We start from the raw sequence: 17,486 nt of genomic DNA, 5'->3' as shown, positions 1-17,486 counted from the left end.
TCAAATCTAGCAAAGACAAATACCCCTTAAAATATAACTTAGTAAATAGATATTTACTAAATATAGCTAAAAGTGTTTTAGTCAATATACCTAAAGACCCAACCCATTAAAAATAGGTATAAATGTATTGGTGTAAGGGTACTGTGGTAAGTATAAAGCAAAAAAAACAAACAGTATGCAGACTAGAGATGAGCGTTGTTCGACTCGAACTGTTCGCCAATCTCAAATTCAAGCTGTTTTGGGCGGTGTTCGAGCCGTTCGGCGAACACGAACGATTTGAGAAAAATTCGGCTGTTCGAGGTTATGTTCGATAACTGTTCGTGCACCAAAATCATAACTGGATTTTTTCTCAGTAATGATGAAAATTAATGTTAATACGCAGTTTGAGTGTACAGCGGGGTGGGGGGAGGGGCAGGGGATGGATCTCTGCAGGAATAATGAAGATCTCCATTTTTTTTTCTCTTTCCCGCATTTACAGTGGGGAGATGCAATCTGTCAGCCTATCAGCAGCGCACACACGGAGCGAAGTGCTTTTTTTCACACAAGCAAGGGCATGTGTCATTGGCAGTGTATGTCACATGTCCTTGCTCTATAAGACCCAGCCATTTTCCCCGTCGCCACCATTTTCTCACTGCTGCAGCTGCATGTTAGACGGCACCGCGGTTGCTGTGTGCGCTATACCTTGTTAATTTCAAGCCAATTTTCGCACAAATCTACAGATAGCTTGGGAGTAGGGAATAGCTGTGATTGCAGTCCTTTTAAGGACTAGGTTACAGCATTTCCTACGACTTTTATCAGGCTGGTCTGTGCTCTTAAATAGATAGGTTGTGGGAGTAAAGACTAATTGTAAATGCAGTCCTTTTCAGGACTAAGTTACATCAGTTCCTATCAGTTTTTGCCAGGCAGGTCTGTGCCAGTGCTGTGCAAGTTTTTTTCACAGCATTTGGCTGAATCTAGCAAAGCTAATCTTTTTGGCCTATTGCAGAGTGTGTTAGTCAGTGGAGTAGCCTATCTGTGTTGCAAGATACACCACCTGTGTATAGAATACCAATTTTTTTACTGCACCTAGTGAAGTAAAACCTTTTGGGCATAGCATCATTCTATTAGTCCATCTATACTGACCTCCATCAGGTTGCAAATTAAAAATAATTTTTATCTGCAACTAGCTCTGAAAAAATATTTGTCCTTCTAGCAGTGTGTGGGACTTGTTCTACTAGTCCATCTATACTGACCTCCATCAGGTTGAAAATTCAAAATAATTTTTTGTCTGCATCTTGCTCTGAAAAAATATTTGGGCTTCTAGCAGTGTGTGGGACTTGTTCTATTAGTCCATCTATACTGACCTCCATCAGGTTGCAAATTAAAAATATTTTTTTGTCTGCATATAGCTCTGAAAAAATATTTGGCCTTCTAGCAGTGTGTGGGACTTGGTCTATTAGTCCATCTATACTGACCTCCATCAAGTTGCAAATTAAAAATAATTTTTATCTGCATCTAGCTCTGAAAAAATATTTGGGCTTCTAGCAGTGTGTGGGACTTGTTCTATTAGTCCATCTATACTGACCTCCATCAGGTTGCAAATTAAAAATATTTTTTTGTCTGCATCTAGCTCTGAAAAAATATTTGGCCTTCTAGCAGTGTGTGGGACTTGGTCTATTAGTCCATCTATACTGACCTCCATCAGGTTGCAAATTAAAAATAATTTTTATCTGCATCTAGCTCTGAAAAAATATTTGTCCTTCTAGCAGTGTGTGGGACTTGTTCTACTAGTCCATCTATTCTGACCTCCATCAGGTTGCAAACTGAATTTATTTTTTTTCTGCATCTACCTCTGAAAAAATATTTGGGCTTCTAGCAGTGTTTGGGACTTGTTTTATTAGTCCTTCTATACTGACCTCCATCAGGTTGCAAATTAAAAAAAATTTTTATCTGCATCTAGCTCTGAAAAAATATTTGGCCTTCTAGCAGTGTGCGGGACTTGTTCTACTAGTCCATCTATACTGACCTTCATCAGGTTGCAAATGAAAAATAATTTTTATCTGCATCTAGCTCTGAAAAAATATTTGTCCTTCTAGCAGTGTGCGAGACTTGTTCTACTAGTCCATCTATACTGACCTCCATTAGGTTGCAAATTGAATATAATTTTTTTCTGCATCTAGCTCTGAAAAAATATTTGTCCTCTAGCAGTGTGTGGGACTTGTTCTACTAGTCCATCTATACTGACCTTCATCAGGTTGCAAATGAAAAATAATTTTTATCTGCACCTAGCTCTGAAAAAATATTTGTCCTTCTAGCAGTGTGTGAGACTTGTTCTACTAGTCTATCTATACTGACCTCCATCAGGTTGCAAACTGAATATAATTTTTTTCTGCATCTACCTCTGAAAAAATATTTGGGCTTCTAGCAGTGTGTGGGACTTGTTTTATTAGTCCATCTATACTGACCTCCATCGGGTTGCAAATTAAAAATAATTTTTTGTCTCCATCTAGCTCTGAAAAAATATTTGGTCGTCTAGCAGTGTGTGGGACTTGTTCTTTTAGTCCATCTATACTGACCTCCATCAGGTTGCAAATTGAGTATAATTTTTTTCTGCATCTAGCGCTGAAAAAATATTTGTCCTTCTAGCAGTGTGTGGGACTTGTTCTACTAGTCCATCTATACTGACCTCCACCAGGTTGCAAATTCAAAATAATTTTTTTTCTGCATCTAGCTCTGAAATAATATTTGTCCTTCTAGCAGTGTGTGGGACTTGTTCTACTAGTCCATCTATACTGACCTCCATCAGGTTGCAAATTCAAAATAATTTTTATCTGCATCTAGCTCTGAAAAAATATTTGTCCTTCTAGCAGTGTGTGGGATTTGTTTTATGAGTCCATCTATACTGACCTCCATCAGGTTGCAAATTAAAAATAATTTTTATCTGCATCTAGCTCTGAAAAAATATTTGGCCTTCTAGCAGTGTGTGGGACTTGTTCTATTAGTCCATCTATACTGACCTCCATCAGGTTGCAAATTAAAAATAATTTTTTGTCTGCATCTAGCTCTGAAAAAATATTTGGCCTTCTAGCAGTGTGTGCGACTTGTTCTATTAATCCATCTATACTGACCTCCATCAGGTTGGAGACTGAATATAATTTTTTTCTGCATCTTCCTCTGAAAAAATATTTGGGCTTCTAGCTGTGTGTGGGACTTGTTCTATTAGTCCATCTATACTGACCTCCATCAGGTTGCAAATTGAATATAATTTTTTTCTGCATCTAACCCAGCCAATAGTTTTGGCCAAATACCACAGTTTGGCCACTCAGCTCTGCTCGGTTCCCATCCATTGTTTTTTTGTGCAAACAACTCCAGAGTTGTGAATTAGTTAACCACCAAAATGAGTGGAAAAAGGCCTGCTGCTGGTGGAAAGGGGAATAGGCATGTTGGGAAGGGGAAAAAAGGTTGTGTCCGTGGGGTAGGTGTTAAAGCAACAGTAACATCTGCAGAAGAAAGACCATCTTCCAGCCAAACTAAAATGTCAACTTCTTTTAGCGGACAATGTGATAAGATCCCTTTCTTACGGCCACGCCAATCGCTACAAATTCCAGATGAGGCACAAAAACAGCAGGTGCTTCAACGGATATCAAGTGTTCCTTTAAGTGGGCTCTCCTCCACATCAACTTCAACATCACAAATACTCCAGTCCTCAAAGGTGTCACCCCAATCGCACTTGCTTCCTCACAGCTCACAAATCTCCAGCTGCCCATCTGAGTATGAGGTAGAACAGATGGTTGAGTCTGCAGAGCTGTTTACTCATACTATACCCTGGGAATCAGAGGTCGGCTCCAGTGCTTCTGTGAATACAGACGAGGAAATGATCTGCACTGATGCCTAGAATCTTTATGAGTCGGATCCAGGACCAGACGCTGAAGGTTCTGACCATAATGTAGACCCTCATTCCCAAACTGTAACTCCTGTTGGTGGAGACAATGAGGAAGACGATGATGAGACTCAAATACCTGATTGGAGCGACAACTTTAGTTTTTTGTCAGGGCAGGAACAGGTTGGCTCTGAGGACGACGGGTGTGATAACGCACAGGGTGATGATGATGAGGTTGGAGATCCCACTTACTGTCAACCCACAGTCAGCCAAGAGATGAGGTCAGCAGAGGAGGTGGAGGAGATTGCTAGTGACGACGAGGTCAGATTGTGCCTTCCTGGACAGAGACGTAGTACTGGAAGCACGTCAACAACTGCATCCTCAAACACAACTCTGCCTCTCACCACAAGTCGTGGTGGCTCTTCAGTTCGCATGGGTGCTAAGCCTTGCATAGCCTGGGCATATTTTCAGATCGATAAATATGACCCAACTCGTGTTATCTGTAACATTTGTCAGCAAAAGCTAAGTAGAGGCCAAAAAATACATAGTTTGAGTACTTCATGCATGAACCGGCACATGGACATGAAGCATATGTTGCAGTGGGAAGCTCACTGTGCTACAATGCGGCCTTGCCGGCCGGGCCAACCACCGTCTGCCATATCTTGTGCATCCGTGGCCTCTTCATCCTCTGTGACTGGGGGGACAGCAGTCACACCTGTTTTGGGGCGCAGACCTGCCATCTCTTTACCCGCAACAGCCAGCGTGATTGGCAAGTCATCATTTTCTTTGGAGGTGGTAACACCAGCTGGTGTTGAGCGCTGTCCGACATCGATAGCAACACCTTTGGATCAAGGCAACCTAACATGTCCGCCTGCATCTTCCTCACAGACCGGCAGTTTGCGGGGACACCCTTATCAACCCCGTCTAAGCACAATAGCAACCCTCGGTCCCTCAGATGTGGACAAGTAAAAGACCATTTCCTCCTAGCCATGAGAAAGCTAAGAGGTTGAATTTCACCATCTGCAAGCTCTTGGCTACAGAAATGCTGCCTTTCCTCCTGGTGGACACAGAGGATTTTCGAGAGCTTATGTCCGTCGAAGTACCCCAGTACCAGATGCCCAGTCGGCACTACTTTTCAAAGAAAGGTGTGCCTGCGCTCCACCAGCATGTCGCACACAGCATCACCGCTTCTTTGAGAAACTCTGTGTGTGACAAGGTGCATTTCACCACAGACACTTGGACGAGCAGGCATGGACAGGGACGTTACATGTCGCTGACTGGGCACTGGGTAACTATGGTGACAGCAGGACAAGGGGCTGCTGTCCAAGTCTTGCCGTCCCCACGAGTTGTGCGTCAATCCTCTTTATCTCAAAGTTCTTCCACTGCTTCTGCCTCCTCAACCTCCTCTCGGTCCTCCACCTTCACCCAAAGCCTGTCTGGTCATGCCACAAGCTTTCTAACTGCGCAGAAGGGAACCTGCACACCTCCTTACTATGCTGGCAGTAGGACTCAACGTCATCAGGCGGTTTTTACTTTGAAATGTCTGGGAAATGTGAGTCACACAGCTGAGGAGTTGTGGTCAGCTCTGGAGAACCAATTTCATGAATGGTTGTCTCCACTGGACCTGAAACCAGGGAAGGCCGTGTGCGACAATGCTGCAAACCTGGGTGCGGCCCTTCGCCGGGGCAATGTCACACACGTGCCTTGTATGGCTCACATGTTGAACCTGGTTGTCCAGCAATTTTTAGCCCACTATCCCGGACTAGATGGCCTTCTGCAGAGGGCACGGTCACTGTGTGCTCACTTCCGCCGTTCGCATCCCGCAGCTCAGCGACTTACATCTCTACAGAAGTCGTTGGGCCTGCCACTTCACCGGCTAAAATGTGATGTGCGTACCCGGTGGAATTCAACTCTGCACATGTTGCAGCGACTGTGGCAGCACCGACAAGCCCTGGTGCAAAACGTTCTGACGTATAGCCTGGGCCAACGAGATCCAGAGGTGGGGCAAATCACGCTGGAGGAGTGGTCTCAGATCAGGGACCTATGCACCCTTCTGCACAGTTTTGAAATGGCGACGAAGATGTTTAGTGCTGACGATGCCATTATCAGCATGACTATTCCAGTGATTTACATGCTGGAGCACATGTTAAACAGAATTCGGAGTCAGGTGGTGGCACAAGAGGAGGTGGAGGAAGTAGAGGAGGAGGAGTTGTATGCGGAAGGGCTAACATCTGCAAGGTCCAGACGGTCGGCAGCACCAAGGCGGCAGGCATGTGAGGGTGGGGGAGATGGTTTTACCAGGGTGCATGGTAGCAGCCAAACTAGTGAGGAAGGTGCAGGAGCCCAGGAAGAAGTGGAGGACGAACTGATGGAAGACTCATCAGATGAGGGAGACCTTGATCACATTTCTGTTGTGCGAGGTTGGGGGGAGAGGACAGAGGAAGGAAGCATGATTGTTACCTCGCCACCAACACAACAGGGACTTGGTGCTCCTGGATGCGCAACACACATGAGTGCCTTCTTGCTGCACTACCTGCAACATGACCCTCGAATTGTGAGAATTAGAAATCATCCTGACTACTGGGTTGCCACACTGTTAGATCCCCGGTACAAAAGTAAATTTGCAGAAATTATTCCTGCCATAGAAAGGGATGCACGCATGCAGGAGTATCAGCAGTGACTGTTGCAGAATCTTACATGTGCTTTTCCACAAAACACCAGTGGTGCACGTACTGAATCTCACAGTTCCAACTTGCCAACCGTGGGACCGTCGAGTGTTCAGCACTCAAACCGTAACAGAAACACAGTATCTGCTGGTAACATCAATTTTGCGGAATCATTTCACCACTTTTTTAGCCCATCCTTTGCAAGGCCACAGGAGACAAGAAGTCTGACACATAGTCAACGCCTAGAGATGATGGTACAGGAGTATCTCCAAGTAAACATTGAAGCCATGACTGTGTCACTGGACCCTTGCTCTTTTTGGGCTTCCAATCTGGATTAATGGCCGGAGCTAGCCACTTACGCCTTGGAGATCTTGTCATGCCCCGCAGCCAGCGTTCTGTCTGAACGTGTGTTCAGCGCTGCTGGTGGTGTGCTGACAGATAAGCGCACGCGGCTCTCCACTGATAATGTAGACAGACTCACGTTTATAAAGATGAACAAATCATGGATCCGAAACGACTTTTCTACCCCTGTGTCATCCTGGGGAGAGTAAAAGCTTGATGACTGGTTAAAATCACCTCAACAACCATTTTAAGCTTTCAAATTACTAATCATGTTTATCTGTATCTTGGCTGGAAAATTATTTGGGCTTTGTAGCAGTGTGCAGTACTGATTCTATTAGGCCATCTATACTAAGCTCCACCAGATTTAAAATTAATAATAATTTTTAGCTGCATCTAGCCTGGAAAATAATTTTGGGGCTCCGAGATGCGCAAGACACATAAGTGCCTTCTTGCTGCACTACCTGCAACATGACCCTCAGATTGTCAGAATTCGAAGTAATCCTGACTACTGGGTTGCCACACTCTTAGATCCCCCACACTCTTCGATCAACCTTTTCATTTTAATAAAGACCAAAAAAATTGTCATTTTTGAAATTTTAAGCATTAGCAGGTTATTAGAAACTGAAATCAAACAGTTTTCAACTCAAAACTTTATTCTAGGTGATGTTACATTTGCACATAGGACCCCTTGTTCGAAAGGAGCTTCTGAACTCTCTCGTCCATTGAATTTGTCAGGTTTTGGATGGTTTCTGCTTCAATTGTTTTGCATGAGGACAGAATACCCTCCCAGAACTGTTGCTTAGATGTGAACTGCCTCCCACCATCATAGACACTCCTTTTGATGATGCTCCAGAGGTTCTGAATAGGGTAGAGGTCAGGGGAGCATGGGGGTCACACCATAAGTTTGTCCCCTTTTATGCCCATATCAGCCAGAGATGCAGATGTGTTATGTGCAGCATGAGACGGTGCATTATCATGCATAAAAATGATCTTGCTGTGGAATACACGGTTCTTCTTCTTGAACCATGGCAGGAAGTGCTGTTTGAGAAACTCCACATACATTATGGAGTTCATCTTTACCCCTTCAGGGATCCTAAAGGGGCCGACAATCTCTCTCCCCATGATTCCAGCCCAAAACATTACTCCACCTACTCCTTGTTGGCGCTGTAGCCGTGTTTGCGTGGGGTGTCCATCAACCAGCCATCCTCCACTCCATCCATCTGGACCATCGAGCGTTGCACGGCACTCATCCGTGAACAAAACAGTTTTGAAATCAGTCTTCATATAATGTTTGGCCCACTGGAGCCGTTTCTCCTTTTGTGAAGTGGATAGAGGAGGTCGACAGGATGGCGTATGCACAGCTGCAAACCTCTGAAGGACCCTGCATCTTGTTGTTCGGGGGACGTTGGAGGCACCAGCAGCTTCAAAAACTTGTCTGCTGCTATGACAAGGCTTTTTTGCCGCTGCTCTTTTAACCTGACGTAATTGCCTGTAGGAAAGAGTCCTCAATTTGCCCTTATCAGCACGCACACGTGTGTACTGTGAATCAGCTACATACTTCTTGATTGCCAAGACACTTCATCCTGATCATCGCACAATGTTGATTGTAGTCATGCCTTGACCTAAATACTCCACAATTTGTTGCTACTCAGCAGCCGACACATCCTTTTTCTTGCCCATTTTGGCAGAAAATGTAGGCTGCTTAATAATGTGGGAAAGCCTTCTTAAGTAGTCTTGCCTTTCATTGGACACACCTGCCAAACTAATTAGCACAGGTGTTTGCAATTGCTTACAGTGATATAAAGAGCCCTGACACACATCACCATCAATGAGTTTAACTGACAAACAAACAAATTCTTCCCTTATCACTCCTAAACACTTTTTGCATAATAATTTGGAACACAGTGTACATGTGCTTTTCCACAAAACACCAGTGGTTCACGTAGTGAATCTTACAGTTCTAACTTGCCAACCAAGGTCTGTATGGAGTTGTTCAATAAAGGGCCCAAAATTAAGATAACATAGATGGGAGAGGTCTCTATGAATAGGAATTCCTAAGTATTTGATACCCTGTGAGGGCCAGGCAAAGGGAAAGTTGGACTGGATGGAATCCTGTATGGATTTGGGGAGGGAGACATCGAGGGCCTCAGACTTCGCTGCATTGATTTTAAAATTTGACCATGTAACAAAGTGATCTATTTCAGCCATAACAGCAGGGATGGATATATGTGATTGAGTGATATATACTAGGACATCATCAGCAAATAGAGAGCACTTGTACTCGGTGCCTCCCACCTCAATCCACCTAATATTGGGGTTATGGCGAATTGACGAGAGCAGGTGCTTCGTCACTAGGATGTATAAGAGAGGGGACAGAGGACATCCCTGCCTTGTCCCATTGGTGATTATGAAAGGAGATGAAAATGTTCTGACGCGCCCCCTGGGCCTTGGGACACCCGGAGCCGGACCCTTTTTGGTGGATGATGGTGGTTGTAGTCTCCGTGGCGGCGACCCGGTTCCGTGGCTCAGGGCGGTCAAACCAGTGGCGGAACTATTTATGTGGTTTTGATGTTTAAATGTCCGACTACGCCACCCGTGGATTGCGGTCAGAGTGAACCGCCGCTGCAGGGCAGACCGCTGAGGCTGGTATTGTGGGTGCAGCAGAGTGTAGCATAACTCCCCACGGGAGGAGTATAGCCTCAGGGCAGTGTATGCGGAGGATGGGGGTGATGGTGCAGGGCAGCAGCAGTAACGACACGGAGTCAGTGATGCAGTCCAGGGCTTTTACTCACAGTTCTTATTATCCAGACCACGTCTTCAGGTAACGGCTGCCCACGTCGTACTGTGCTCACCAGGTGAGGGGCTCAGACAACTCCCAGATAACTTTGGAGCGCTTCACAGGACCCCCTTTGTGTGTCCTTTGTCTGGCCTTTCTTACCAACCCTTTTGTCCTGCTGCCTCGGGCCTCCTCTTGGTTAACTTGGCGCCAGTTTCCCTGATCCTATGTGGTGCCTTTCTAGCGGGTGTAGCGAGGGGCTGCGCCACATAAAATGTCACAGCCTCCGGTTTCTAGCTGAGGGTCGTTTCCCGCCTCCACTAGTTTCGGGTCCCGGTCTCCCCCTTTCACCTGACCCCTCCACGCAGGTGGATTCGGGCGTGCGGTGGCGACTCGCCCGTCCGCACCCCTGGGGTCCCTTCGTTCCTCGTTCCTGGAGCCTTCTCCGCTCCTCTTCCTTCCTTTTCCCTCTTCCAGGCCTGGGCCTCTGTTACTAGGCCCGCCTCTGGAGCAGAACTCATGCAAAGCCCCTGCTCCCTGTCACTTCTGCTCAGACTTCTCTGCACTGAACTAAGATGGTGCCCACCTTTTATACTCCCTTCTCAATGCACCCAGGAACTGCTTCCTCCCTGCTCCTGCACTACAGGGTTCCCCTTCCTCAGTGTTCCCTCCCCCCACTCCAGCCAGGGACAGGGACTGTCGTGCCCATCTCAGGGGCATATTGGTCGCCCTGCCCCACGGCAATGTGGTGTAATGCATGCAGGTTTTGGGTCCAGATCCACACTCCATCCTTACCTGAGAGTGAGATATCACACCTCTGGGTGAGGTGCAATACCTCTGTAGCAACCGAGCCCTCAGGGTGCTACAGTTCCATTTATCTTCAGCCTAGGTGACGTATTGCGATACAGGGCTGTGATTTTGGCTATAAAAGGGTCCCCTAGACCCCTACCCCAAACTTTTTAAGAGAATAATATATGGTGTGCCAGGCGACTCTATGGAATGCTTTCTCAGCATCCAACGAGAGTATCTAATTACAAATTTTTAACTGCATCTAGCCCAGGAAATACTTTGTGCCTAGTAGCAGTGTCTGCTAGTCAGCGGATTATCCCGGCTGTTAAGCAAGCTACACCACCTGTAGTTTGGACACTTAATTTTTTCAAAGGAAATGCTTCGGGACCATGGGATACTCAGTGAAGAGCATCAGGAGGCACCCCAAGGCATAGGGGCTGGGACTGGCAGTAGGATGCCTTGCGATGGACAGCCGAGCTCAATCCTTATAAAAGCTTTTTAACTGCAGCAGCTTTAGTGGACGCTACTGGAGCTGGAATTACGCGGCTGCTGGCATGAGACTTGCCCTCCAATAGATCCTTGTAAATGGATTTAAAGTGTATTCATTCAAATTAGAGAGACAATTTAAATTAAAAAGCTTAGAGCTGTCTCCACCACAGGGGGGCTCGCTCGACCCACCAGCGGACAGGCACCAGTATTGGGAGAGGGGGGCTGGCCGTCAGGGTTCACCGCGGCTCAGGCACAAACCCGGCGACACGGAGGTGGCACGGGCAGGAGCGGACTGGTCGTGTCGGCTTCTCACTTTTTGGATTTTAGAAGGGCATGACATGCCTATATCTGTGTCTCCCCCTCCTTTTACTCCTCCACCTCTTTTCGCATGACTATATGTACTTGTCACTTTTCCATGTGTTAGTTATGTCTTCTGAGCAGTTTGTCAGCTTTTGGACACCTTTGATGGTGTTTTCTATGTGTTTCTATGTGTTTTTGTTCGCCTGCCATTGGTTTTAACGGTGTTCGAAGGTGTTCGACGAACAGTTCGACGAACACACGGGTGTTCGACGAACCGAACCGAACTCGAACACTACGGGGGTGGCTCAACACTACTCAACACTAATGCAGACTAGCCCTAGGTGTCCCTAATGTGCTGATAGCCTACTTGACAGCGGAGGTTTAACACCCTAGCTCCACGACGACTTTCCCTCTTTGACCCTATTATCTCTTAAACAGACACACAAATGCATAAAAAGTCATCAAAAAGAAAAGAAAATGCATTCCAGACAGTGGTACAGATTCAACCACGCTAAGTCTATTGAAAAAAAGCAGTTTATTAGCAGTGTCTCAGTAGGTTTGAGGGGATAGATAACAGCAATAAGAATACCATTAATACGGATATTTAGAGTTTGCAACTGTTGGCATAAATAGAGCTGCCCTATATTTATATTCGAAATAGATATCATGTGGTTGTACTGATATTGTAAGGTATCAGGGGGGCAGTCCAGATATTCATAACAAAAAATAGGGTATCCACAATAAAGTTCAATAGTGCCAGTGAAACGGATATCACCCCCTTGCGACCACCGCCGTAATCAGTTAATGCAATAGAAAATCAGGACAACAATAAAGTGCAACAGTGCCAATAGATCTAGAGTAAGGAGAGGACTTCAATATGTCCCTATCACCAAAAGATATATTGATACAATCAAAGGAGGAACGATGCCTCAACAAGTAATACACAGGACCCCAGGTTTCACTTAATAAAGTACAGTATAATCACATGAGACCCAAACAAGGGACTGTCTATATCATTCATAATTCCTCTAAGGATATATACATCTGAGGTGTTAACCCCATATTTGTTCATAATAACATCCAAGGCATATCAATTTGACGCCATGCAATAAAGCAATAGACTTATCTTTGGCTGATGACACAACACTTCCAGATGTCCCAGATAATGGCACAAGCAGTGCAATCTGTCCCAACGTATCCAGGTGTCCCAGATAATGGCACAGGAAGTGTCAACTGTCTCAACGTCTTTCTCCCCCTCCTAGTTTTGGGTTCGTCAGGGTTCCGTGTTAGGAGAAAACCACAATGGGTAAATGGGCAATCGTGAGAAGTAGATACGACTCCACCGGAAGAAATGTCCAGATTATTTGTCTTTGCTTGCTTTAGTTTTTGGTTTATGAGTTTACCCCACCCCCTTTATCTTGCCCTGTGATATATGGTTTTTGTATTATAATAAATTGGGAATGGAGGTGGGAGAGGACATGATGACATAATTATCAGTTGGGGTGAGGGGTGAAAAGAACATGGTATAATGAATTGGGGTGTGGGCGTGAGAGAAGACATGACATTATAATGAATTGGGAGTGAGAGGTTAAAGAGGACATGACATTGTAATGAATTTGGGGGTTGGGAAAAGACATAACATAATGAATTGAGGTGGGGTGGAAAAGAACAAGACATTATAATAAATTGAGGATGGGGTGTGAGAGAAGACAGGACATTATAATGAATTAGGGGTGGGAGAGAAGACATGACATTATAATGAATTGTAAGTGGGGGTGGGAGAGACAACATTATAATGCATTGGGGGAGAAGACAAGATATTAAAATGAATTGGGTATGGGGGTAGGAGAGAAGACACTTAAAAAAAAATGAGGTGGGGGTGAGAGAGAAGTCATGACATAATGAATTGGGGTAGGATGGGAAATGACATGACATTATAATGAATTGGGGTGGGGAGTGGAAGAGATGACATGACATTTCTACGAATTGGGGGCTTGTGCTAGGAGAGTAAATTACATGATAATGAATTGAGGTGGGTGTGGGATAGAAAACATGACATTATAATGAATTTGGAGTGGACATATCATTATAAAAATTAGGAGTGAGTGGTGGGATAGAACATGACATAATGAACTGGGGGTGGAGGGTGAGAGAGAAAACATGAAATTATAATGAGTTAGAAGTGGGGAGTGAAAGAGTACATAACATTATAATGAATTGGGGTGTGGGTAGGAAAAAACATAATATTATTAGTGCGGGGTGTGGAAGATAACATGATATTATAATGAATTTGGGGTGGGTAAGAGTACATGACATGATAATGAACTGGGAATAGGGGTGAGAGGGAACACAACATTATAATAAACTGGGGTGAGGGCTTGGAGAAAGGACTTGAAAGTATAAAAAATTGGGGGAGCGGGAAGAGAAAATAAGGAGTGGGGGAGTTGAGGACACAGATAAGTGAGGCTAATTAATTTATATTATTAGTGGCTAATTAGAGTATTGCAGGGGCACAGTGCTGGCTTGTTTATATTTTAAATGATGAGTTGCACAGCGGCTAAATATATATTAATGGTGTGCGGCATGTCTGTATTTAGTGGCGTAGTGTGATGGAGTGTATGTGTAACCGTGGTGCCTAGCCTCGGTGATGTGAAACCAGGAGAGCAGGCTCCAGCATGAATACTGCTTAGTGTTTTTTAATGGGCTGGGTGGGATTAGCTATTCCCATATCTCCAGTTCCAGGCCTTGGAATTGCCTATTTAAGGCAGTCCAGCTGCCTCAATAAGTGTCTGAGAGTGGTGGTGGAAAGACCTTTGGTGCTGTTTTGACTCAAGTGTTGAGCACTTATCTGAACAGATGAGTCCAAACTATCATATAGACTGTTTATTTTCTGTTTGTTTTTTGTTTGCTTTTATGCCAAAGGAAAGGCCGCTTCTTTCCCTTATATATATATATATACCGTATGTAGGAGATTGTAAATACTATATTGAGAGATAATATTGTCACCACTATTTTCACCAGTAATCAAATTTTGTAACCTCATTATTTATTTTTAATTTATTGAAATAAAAGTTTGTAATTTTTACTGAGCTTTTCTGGACTCTGTTTTCTCTTATTTCTGACGATGGCAGAGAATGAATGTAGTTTGTAGATAGCTGTAGTCTGTAGACGTTAACATTTTTATTTTCAGGGACGCAATGATCAGTGCAGTAAACTCTGTAGTGACCGCATCACGACTTTAAGATGTTGACATGAAGGTTTGATATGATCAAGAAGAAACAAAGAAAATGGCTCTAATCAGATAAGATGTCAGTGGTAAGTTACTGGATGTAAATATTTTTTCTGTATCTTAACTGCATAATGGCCCATTTACACGGATCGGCAGTTAGTTAATAGCCTGCTTAGACAGGCAGACCTCTGTAAACGATGCACACTGAGTGATCTATAATAAATCTGTAATAGATTGCTGAATGTGCAAAGGCTACTACAGTTCTCAGCAGTGCAAGTCTTGTTTATACAGGACAATGCACTGCTTTGAATGATGAATGATCTTTTGTGCTGGGCAAAAGATTATATCAATCTATGAAAGTGCGTTTTGCTCCTTCATCTGGTGATCGCTTGCCTGTTTACATTTAAAGAAAATTGTAAAATAAACATTCTTAAGAATGCTCATTCATGATCTTTTTTCAACGTAAATGTAGATGGCAGTAATAATGTTGTTTGCAAAAGAAGATTACATATTATGTATAGTGCTGTCCCTTATTATAAAGTGTCCCCTCTTGTTTTATATAGCACTATCCCTTATTACATAGAGCACTAAAAATAACAAGAGGGGATGCTTTCTTATTACATAGCATCCCCACTTGTTACCTTTAACACTGTTTCTGATTGCATTGCATTCTCTCTTGTTATATACTGTATAGCGCTGTCCCTTATTACATAGCATCTTCTTTTATAATGTATAGCAATGTCCCTTATTAGATAGTGTCATCTCCTGTTACAATATGTATAACACCATCATTTATTACATAGAACCCTCTATTGTTAGTATATCGCTATCCCTTATTACATAGTATCCTCTATTGCTATATATAGTGCCGTAGATAGTAGAAAAAAATTGCACCACTCCCTCTGTCTCCTTGCATCTGCAAATGTGTACCAGAGTTCCTGTGGGCTTTTCATGATATATAAGGTGCTGGGGGAGGGAGCTGACGTACTCTAAACTGCTTGGGATCTTGGCTATTCTTAATCCAACCCTGCTTACGACACTCCAAAAGCTGGGCCAATCAAATATATAAGGCTATGTTCACACATCATGCTTTTTTCAGCAATTTTTTTCTGCAGCAAAACCTGATCTCTTGGGAGGTTGTTCAGGATTTTTTTTTGCTTTTTTCCTTGTTTTTTTGATGCGTTTTTTCAGCGTTTTTTTCACTGTCCTTTTGTCTTTTATGCATGTACATAACGTTCAGTGGAAATAAATTCTCATTATAGTTTTGGCACAAAAACACTGACACCTGCGTTTTTTCAGTGTCTTTTTCACCACCCACTCACTGAAAGAAGTGACATGCTCTATTTTGCAAAAAAACATGCAAAGCACAAGATCCTGAACAAAAAAAAAACATGACGTGTGCATGAGATTACTGGAATCTCATAGACTTTGCTGGTACTGCAAATTGCAGCAGAAAATTTGCTTAAAAAAATGCATAAAAAAACGCTGAAAAAAACATGGTGTGAACATAGCTTGAGGATTAGTGCTTAGTAAGGGGCTCTTAACCTTTAAAGCTTGGAGGGTGAGATTTTAATTTGTCCTGCACACATGATGAAATGTAATTATTTATATTATTTTATACTTTATTTATAGACTTTAATAAAGAGGACACAGCTCCAATGACTAAATATGACAAAAATATGATATGCTCAACAAAATCTGCCATGTGTTTTGCTGAAGACAAAAAGCTTATAACGATAAACTGGTTAAAACAAGGTATGTATGGTTTATGATGAGAAAAAATCACATTAAATTATACAATGATTGCTACTACATCTAAGGTTGCCAGATGTTTGATCAAATTCAGGAAGGAAACTGTAGGCAAATAGATTTATTGGTTAATTTTACAACGCAAACAATGCTTATGTGACTTATGTAAAAAAATACACCTTCTGAGTCCCAAATGGGGTATTTTTAGATTTCCAGTATTGTTTTTGCTACCATTGTTTATTAAAGTAATTACTATTGAAAAGCAAAGAGATTTGTGACATTATATATGATTTATTTTATTGAAACTGAAAAAAAGACATATTGAGCAATACAATAAATTGACTAATCAATGAGTAAGGTAACATTTGAAACAAACAAAAAGAAATTCTGAAACAGGTATAATATGACAAAATACATTAACAGTTCTTGCATTTATAAATGAAACCCTTCTCACCATGATGCTTACAAACAAATTTGTTGCAAACTGAGCATGTATTTTCAATTTTTCTATCAGCTTTCTGATCACACAAATGGCATCAACTACGCTTTTTATCTCCTGTAATTGCAGGTTGTGGGGTATATGTCACTCCAATACCTAAAGACTCAATTTCTCTCTTTATTTGTGATGGGAGATTTGGATTTTCAGAAATTCTTCTTTGCATGTATGACTTAATCAAAGACTGGCTCTGTTAGAGCACTAACCCTATCCATGTACGTTCGCTTGCATCAGAAAACTCGGGGTGCTTCATTCAGTCGCATTAGAAAACTTGTCATTTTCTGTGTCACAAGAATCCTGATCATCAAAACTGTGAAGACTTTCAGTATCTGATATTTCATCTGCTTCTTCCACATAATCTTCATCTTTAGATGACTCATAATTTGGCAGATCACCATCGCTTTCATCTAAATCATCCAGTATTTCTGAGTCTGTAAGATATGTTCTACCCATACTTAAAACAAAAAGCACAATATTTACCTGCAGGAAAAAAAAGTTTTGAATATACTATTACAACTAGAATGTTATTCTACTAGCCTACTTTTTTTGTGCACTGTCAAGTTCTAAACTGTAACGTCGTACTCAAAAAACAAGAAAAAGAGCTCTAAAACTGATGATCCCAGAAGAATTACGGTTCGCTCACTAAAAAAGTGTTTGCTACTTTGCAAAATTACCTTCAATAATGAAAAATAATTTTTGATTCAAAATACCATTTGATATACGAAGTCCCAATTGGGGCATTATCCCAATGGAAAATTGGTTGTGAAATCTGCGGAAATGTATGATTTTTA

The sequence above is a fragment of the Phyllobates terribilis genome, unplaced genomic scaffold (genome assembly GCF_046119375.1).
Source record: "Phyllobates terribilis strain yellow unplaced genomic scaffold, ASM4611937v1 Scaffold_11__3_contigs__length_659146591, whole genome shotgun sequence".
Classification (NCBI taxonomy): domain Eukaryota; kingdom Metazoa; phylum Chordata; class Amphibia; order Anura; family Dendrobatidae; genus Phyllobates; species Phyllobates terribilis.
This window is presented reverse-complemented; position numbering follows the sequence as displayed.